The sequence below is a fragment of the Nannospalax galili genome, unplaced genomic scaffold (assembly GCF_000622305.1).
Source record: "Nannospalax galili isolate Female #2095 unplaced genomic scaffold, S.galili_v1.0 scaffold221, whole genome shotgun sequence".
NCBI lineage: Eukaryota > Metazoa > Chordata > Mammalia > Rodentia > Spalacidae > Nannospalax > Nannospalax galili.
This window is the reverse complement of record NW_008344592.1, coordinates 641,907-648,963: the sequence shown is the minus strand read 5'-3', so window position 1 is coordinate 648,963 and position 7,057 is coordinate 641,907. Positions and strand designations below refer to the sequence as shown.

Here is a 7,057-nt window from a genome sequence, read left to right as displayed (position 1 = left end):
GCAATGCCTCAGAGGTCAGAAGAGGGCTTCAGATTCCCCTGGAACTGGAGTTAAGGATGGTTTGTAGCTGCCATGTGGGTGCTAGGAATCAAACCCAGGTCCTCTGCAAGAGCAGTCAGTGCTCCTAACTGCTAAGCCATCTCTCCAGTCCCTAGAGTCTCATTTTTACTAACCAGGTATCAGAAAGCTGGCTAAGTAGCTTTGGAAGAGACAGCATTTAGACAGAACCTTCAGAGAGGAAGGCTATCAACCAAAGGGCTAAATGTCCCCCAGAATGCCCTGCATATATTAGGCATTAAAGGTTCAATGGATGTACTTGTTGCGGGGTGAGTGTTGTTTTGTTTTTCAAAGGTACCGAGCTACATCCTCAGCCTTGTTGCACATTTTTTGAAAAATTTCATTAGTTGGGCTTGGTGGTGAATGCTTTTAATCATGACAAAAGAGGGTAACTGAGGGTGAGAGGGAATATGATCAAAATACATACGTGTATGAAAATAATGAAGCCTACTATCATGTAAAATTAATAGTAGCTGGAGAGGTGGCTCAACAGTTAAGAAAAGTGGCTGTTCTTGCAGATGATACGGGTTTGAATCCCAGCACCCACTTGCGACTAACAACCATCTGTAACTCCAGTTCCAGGGAATCCGACAGTCTTCTGTCCTCCTCAGGCACGACACAACACAACACGGGTGCACCTACACACATGCAGGTTTAGCACTCATAAAAAGTATCCTTTATTGGGGTAGGAGTATAACATGTTTCAGTGAGGTTAGCTAAGTTTTTGTTTGCTTGTTTTTTTGTTGGTGGTAATAGTGGGCTTTTGTTGTTGTTGTTGCTATTGTTTTTTGGTTTCCGGGGGTTTTGGGGGGGGAAGGTCCTTACTATATAGCCCTGCTGGCCTCCTGCCTCTGTTTCCTGAGTGCTTCTACCTGTACACCCTTGGATTCCCAAAGGAGAGTCAGGGGGGTGAGCCAGGTGCTACCTTGTGAGAACACTCTAAATTCCTATGGGAAGGCAATACATGGGGTAGGGGAAATGAGGCCTCCTGCCAGAACCATCACCAAAGCCCCAGCCCCACGAGCAACCACCCTGGACTGCAGCTGAACCTAGGCAGGCTGCTTCTAAATTCTGGCCCACAGACACTTGTAGGATAATAAACGTTTAACATTGTTTCAGATCAATGAATTCTAAGAAAACTTGTTACAATGCAGTTAAGAACTAACAAAGCAGCATTTTGTCAGCTGGTTTCTAAAAGTGGGGCCTATAGGTTGCAGGTGCCAGATATCAGGTTTTCCAGTTTGAGAAACACTGCTGAAAGCTACCAGAGAAGCCAAAATACCAGATGTTCCTTAGGGAAAGGAGGGGCTAGAGGAACTCAAAGCTCCTACCAAGTGCTTAGAAAGGCTTACTCCACAGGCATGTCCAGAAAGACAGAAGTAGCCCACGTCTAATTCAGAGATACAATGCAGACTTGTCCACACCATGGATCAAGCAACCCTGGGAAGGCTTGCTGCTCAGGCTTGGCTGCCTCTGAGTAAAATCAAACTGCCTAATACCACATGCTGCATGTATGTTCACGTTAGAGCAGCTGGCAAGGATGGGCAGGAATCTGGTCCTGTCCACCCCCACCCACCATGAGTTAGAAATGCAAACTAAAACAAGATGAGGATGTTGAAAAAACTGGAAAGAACCAGAATGTAGAAAAATCCCTTCTGAATTACTACCCTAGCTAGGACTGAGGTACAGCTCACTGAGACCCTGTTTAGCACATGCAAGGCCTTGAGTTTAATCCCCAATGCAAACAAAACAAAGACTAAAAACACCAACTGCCCAGCAGTCACCAGTCTATAAACCCTGGAGTAAACAGGAATCATGAGCCATTAATAATTCATATGTAAGCTGAGTGTGGCAGTTCATGCCTATAATTCCAGCACTTGAAAGGCTGAGACAGGATTCCCTAAACTTTGAGGTAAGCCTGGGCTACAAAGTGAGTGATACCCTATCTCAAAAAACAAACATGGTGCTACCAGGAGCTGTCTGGAGGCTGGCCGTGGGTGGCCAGGCTCTCTCACAGAGCTGTCATGTCACACAAACAGATTTACTATTCCGACAAATACAGCGACAAGTACCAGTATGTCATGTGCCCAAGGATATAGCCAAGCTGGTCCCTAAAACATATCTGATGTCTGAATTCCAGTGGAGAAACCTTGGCATTCAGCAGAGTAATGGAGTAAGGGATGGGTCTATTATATGATCCATGAACCAGAACCTCACATCTTACTGTTCCAGAGGCTGCTACCCAAGCCAAAGAAATGAAGCTGATGAACTGCTTTTCAGACTCAAACTTCACACTGTCTTTACTCTCTAACATCTAACAGCATGATTGTGCTGCTTTCTTATTTCTCACTTTAAGATGTTCGGTATACATGTTTGAATGTGCTAGTAACTGGTTTGCTTCTTGAGCAGAGCCACCAATACCACAGCCTTGCCAGATGGGTGCCCTGCAGGCCATAGCCTCACCTGAGTGTGACCCGGAAGCCATAGTGTGCTCTGTATCCAGCAGACCGCATTTGCCGTATTGAGGAAGCATCTCAAATCAGACAGTGGCTGCTACAGCAACTGTGTAAATTTGCTGTTTTGCTTTTTCGTAACAGATGCTGTATTTATGGTCACTTGATTTATGTTTCAAAGTATTGGAAACTTCACATTTTATTTGAGAATCTATTCCATGTTACAAGCCCTGATTAAAGAGGAAAGTTTTTCTTTTGTTTTGTTATTTATTTTTATTTTTTTATGTGTATGAGTTTAAGTGTACCCATGTTGTACAATGCCCAAGGAAATCAGAAGAGGGCATTGAATCCCCTGGAACTTGAAATGGAACTGGAGTTACAGAGTTAAGAGCCCAAGCTCTTAATCACTGAGCCATCTCACCAATCCCTAAAGAGTATTTTTTTTAAATATTTTATTTGTTATTTTTATTTTGTGTATATTCCTGCATGTAGGTAAGCGCACCCGTGTCATGCAGTGACCTCGCAAGACAGAAGAGGCCATTGGATCCCCTGGAACTGGAGTTACGGACAGTTGTTAGCTGCCATGTGGGTGCTGGGATTTGAACCCAGGTCTTCTGCAAGAACAGCCAGTGTTCTTAACCGCTGAGCCATCTCTCCAGCCCCAAGAGTACGTTTTTATAAACAAACAAACAAGGACTCAGCAGGTAAAAGCACTTGCTGTGGGGCTGGAGAGATGGCTCAGGGCAGCTGGGGCTACAAGGAGACCCTGTCTCAAAAAGACTAATAAATAAATAAATAAATAAATAAACAAACAAATAAATAAATAAATAAATAAATTTTTTTAAAAAAAGCACTTGCTGCCAAGTCTAAAATCTGAGTTTGATCCCTAGATCTACCCACATGGTAGAAAGAGAACACCAACACTGCAAGCTGTCCTCTGACCTCCACACATGTGCACACAAAGGCATACACAAGACAAACAAAAAAATAATTTTTTTAGTGGATTTTTTTTTTTTCGCCTTTCTGAGACAGGGTCTCTCTGTAGCTCCAGCTGGCCTTGAACTCTCTTTGTAGACCAGGCTAGCCTTGAACTCAAGTGATACTCCTGCCTCTGCCTCCCGAGTGCTGGGATTAAAGGTGTGTATCAACACGCCAGCTAAGTGAGGTTCTTAAAATTACACTAAAAATTATTTTTGTGGCCAGGCGTGGTGGCACAGGCCTTTAGTCCCAGCATTCAGGAGGCAGAGGCAGAGGCAGGCGGATCTCTGTGAGTTCAAGGCCAGCCTGGTCTACACAGTGTGTTCCAGGTCAACTGGGGCTACAGGGAGACCCTGTCTCAAAAAGACCAAAAAATTAAAAAAAAAAAACAACCCACTTGCATTGCTTACTGAAAGATTTACAAACTACCCTGACAAAAGGAATCTCACTTGATCTTTACCATCATCCCATGAGGACTTAGATTACCATCACTACACCCATTTGAATCCAGGAACATGAAAACTCAGCAACTACAAAGCGGCACAACCAAGACCAGCATCCAAATCTTCCAACTAGAAACCCAGTGATGAGACATCTGCCCTTAGTCTGACCTCACATGTAGCGACACACATCCATAGCAGGTACTTCCTCTGAACCACCTAGTAGTCTATTTAATGGCTAGCACAGAATTTGCCTTGACTTTTTTTGCCCAGGCTCTGGACATTCTGGCTTCCAGATTGTTCCTTATATAAATTCTTTTTGCAACATATAGCACTCATTTCATTTCAAGAACCAGAGTGTGTGGCTCTATTCCTGGCTAAGGACACACAGCAGAAGCCAGAGATTTCTACACACAAAAGCAACACTCCAAGTTATCAGTAGTCCTTGCTGGATAGGAGATGGGGCTAAAAGATATATTTAGCAAAAAACAAAGGGCCAGCTATTAAATATTAAACTCTGGGTAAACTGCTGGTTTGGGTGCTGTTACACCTTCCTTACCACCCCCATTATCAACACCTGACACTTTCAATTCAGGTCAGTTCCTCCCCTGCACTCTCACCCACTCCACCCCGACTCCCAAGGCAGGGTCTCACTATGTAACCCCAGGTGGCCTGGAACTCTAAGTAGAACAGACTGACCTGGGACTCACAGAGATCAGCCTGCCTCTGCTGCTGAATGCTGGGAGCAAAGGTGTGTGATCACACTACGCCTCAGTCAGTTATCCTCAGTAACATTAAAGGTGACCACTGGGCCTCTCCCATCAACATCAGGCAAAGGCCTGAAACAGCACCACTCAGTAAAAACTCAAGAGACTGAACGTACAATACCACTTTCCTGTTCCTAAGAGAGATCTAAATATATCTCTCTCCTGCTTAAACCTCTCCTTCCAGCCTTCCAGCCCCGTTTCCCACCATTGCTGTTCTCTTCCAGCACTCTCACCACACACAGGGTTTTCAAGCCCTGAATATTTTTGCTGATGCCCTTCTGCAATCTCTGGTCCTCATGCTCATCCTGAGCATCTTCTGATTTCCTTAAAGATGCTCTCAATTCCTGGCCCCTCCCCCTTCATCCTGACTGCCTTGCAACCCTCATTATACCTCTCTCCACGTCCTCAACTCCTGTAGCTCAGGATACTGAACATGGCCAGAAAAACACTCAAGCTGCCAAAGCTCACTCTAAACTCAGGGCGGCAAACAGAGCTCCCTTCTGGAGAGGAAGGAGCTCGTGCAATCAGTGAGGGGACCAATAGACTTCTGGGGTGTTCAGTATCACCTCAAGCTTAATCAGGTGGTAATTACAGAGAGATATATATGTACAAAAGATGATCAAGCCTTAAGATTTGTGCACTATATGATAAATCATACCTCTATAAAGTCTTTATTAAATAAAGCAAGTCTCTCTCTTTCTCCCTCTCCTCTCCCTGCCAAAAGTCTTATTATATAGGCCAAGTCTTATTATATTACCCAGGTTATCCTTGAATTCATAATCCCCCTGCCTTAGCCTCCCAAGTACTGGGATTACAGGTGTATCTAGCTCAATAAAGACTACCTACCAAACCTACCTAGCTCAATAAAGACTTTTAAAATAACATAAAAAGAGCCAGGCCATGAGCTGGCCAAATGGCTCACTGGGTGAAGGTGCTCACCGCTGAGCCTGATGATCTAAGTTCAGTCCTCAGAACCCACATGGTAAAAGGCAAGAACCAACTCCTGCAAGTTGTCCTCTGATCTCAATACATGCACCATGACACAAGCATGGCCACACATACACAAACATTTTTTTAAAGAGACAAACATGGTGGCACATGCCTATAACCAGAGCATTTAGGAGGTGAAGACAGGAAGAAGTTCAAAGCCATGATCAGCTACATAGTGAGTTCAGCACCAGCCTGGGCTACACAAGACACTGTCAAAAAATGGATGTGGTGGGGGTGGGGAGGGTAATACAAAACAAAATAAAAGTCTATTTTGGGTATAGTGGCTCACACTTGCAATGCCAACATTCAGGAGATGAGGCAGAAGGACCACCATGAGCTCAAGGAAAACATAAGCTTGCATCAGACAAATCCCAACAGAAGACAATTCCATGCACAAGTCTGTCTGTTGTGGTTTGCCTCCCTCCACTAGAATGTCAGACCCTGAAGACCATGGACTAATCACCACAAAATCTCAGCATCTGGAAGTAAATGAAGGACTTAACTTCAAAAGCCATCTCTGTAAAGCTTCTAAAACTTCCACCTATGAAACTGTTTTCCCCCAGGGGGTTTTACATGAACTCTGTACAGAGTAAATATCTCTTCATGATACAATTAATTTCAGGGACTGTGCTCAGTTTGGGATCAAAGCCATACTCTACAGGCTAGGGACTCACAGAGTCCAGCCTAGGAGGCTCAATATTCTGGGCTCAAACCCCAGGACAAAAACACACACAAAAATGAATCAGGTGTAGTAATATATATCTAATCCAGAAGCCAAACTATTCAATTACCTAATTTTTTTTCCCCTAGCACTGCAGATTGGATCTAGGACCTTCATATGCTAGGCAAGCCCTTTAATACTGAGCTACAGCCTCAGCCTTCTTTTCTGGATTTTTTTTGAGGCTGGCCTCAAACTTGTGCCATTCTTCTGTCTCAGCGTCCTGAGTACTAGGATTACAACTACGCATGCACCCCTATAACCAGCTGAGACTATATTTAAATCCCAAATTCAAGCCAGGCATGGGGACTCATGCCTATTTAATTCCAAAATTTCAGGGGCAGAGGCAGGAAGATCAGAAGTCATCCTTTGCTACATATTCAGTTCAGGGCCATCCTGGGCTACATGAGGCCCCATCTCAAAATAAATAAATCCCAATTCACCATTTATTAACTGTAACTTTATACAACTTATTTAATTCCTCTGTATCTCTGTTTCCACATACATAAAATGGGAACAATAAAAGTACCCAACTCACAGTGTTGTGAGGTATTACATGCAAAGCTTTTAGTTTTAGGCCTGGCACAAAGTAAATCACTGGATAAATGTGAGCTACTGGCAGGGACAGGAATCAACAGCATTATTAGCAGTCCT

General features: G+C 43.9%; 1 protein-coding gene and 1 pseudogene across 3 annotated transcripts in view; one reads left to right on the top strand and one right to left on the bottom strand.

Moving 5' to 3' along the window:
- Positions 1–7,057, bottom strand: part of Phf20 (PHD finger protein 20) — a 123,757-nt gene that overhangs the window by 75,740 nt on the left and 40,960 nt on the right. The gene's annotated exons all lie outside the window — the stretch shown is intronic.
- Positions 2,082–2,316, top strand: LOC103740197 (annotated as a pseudogene).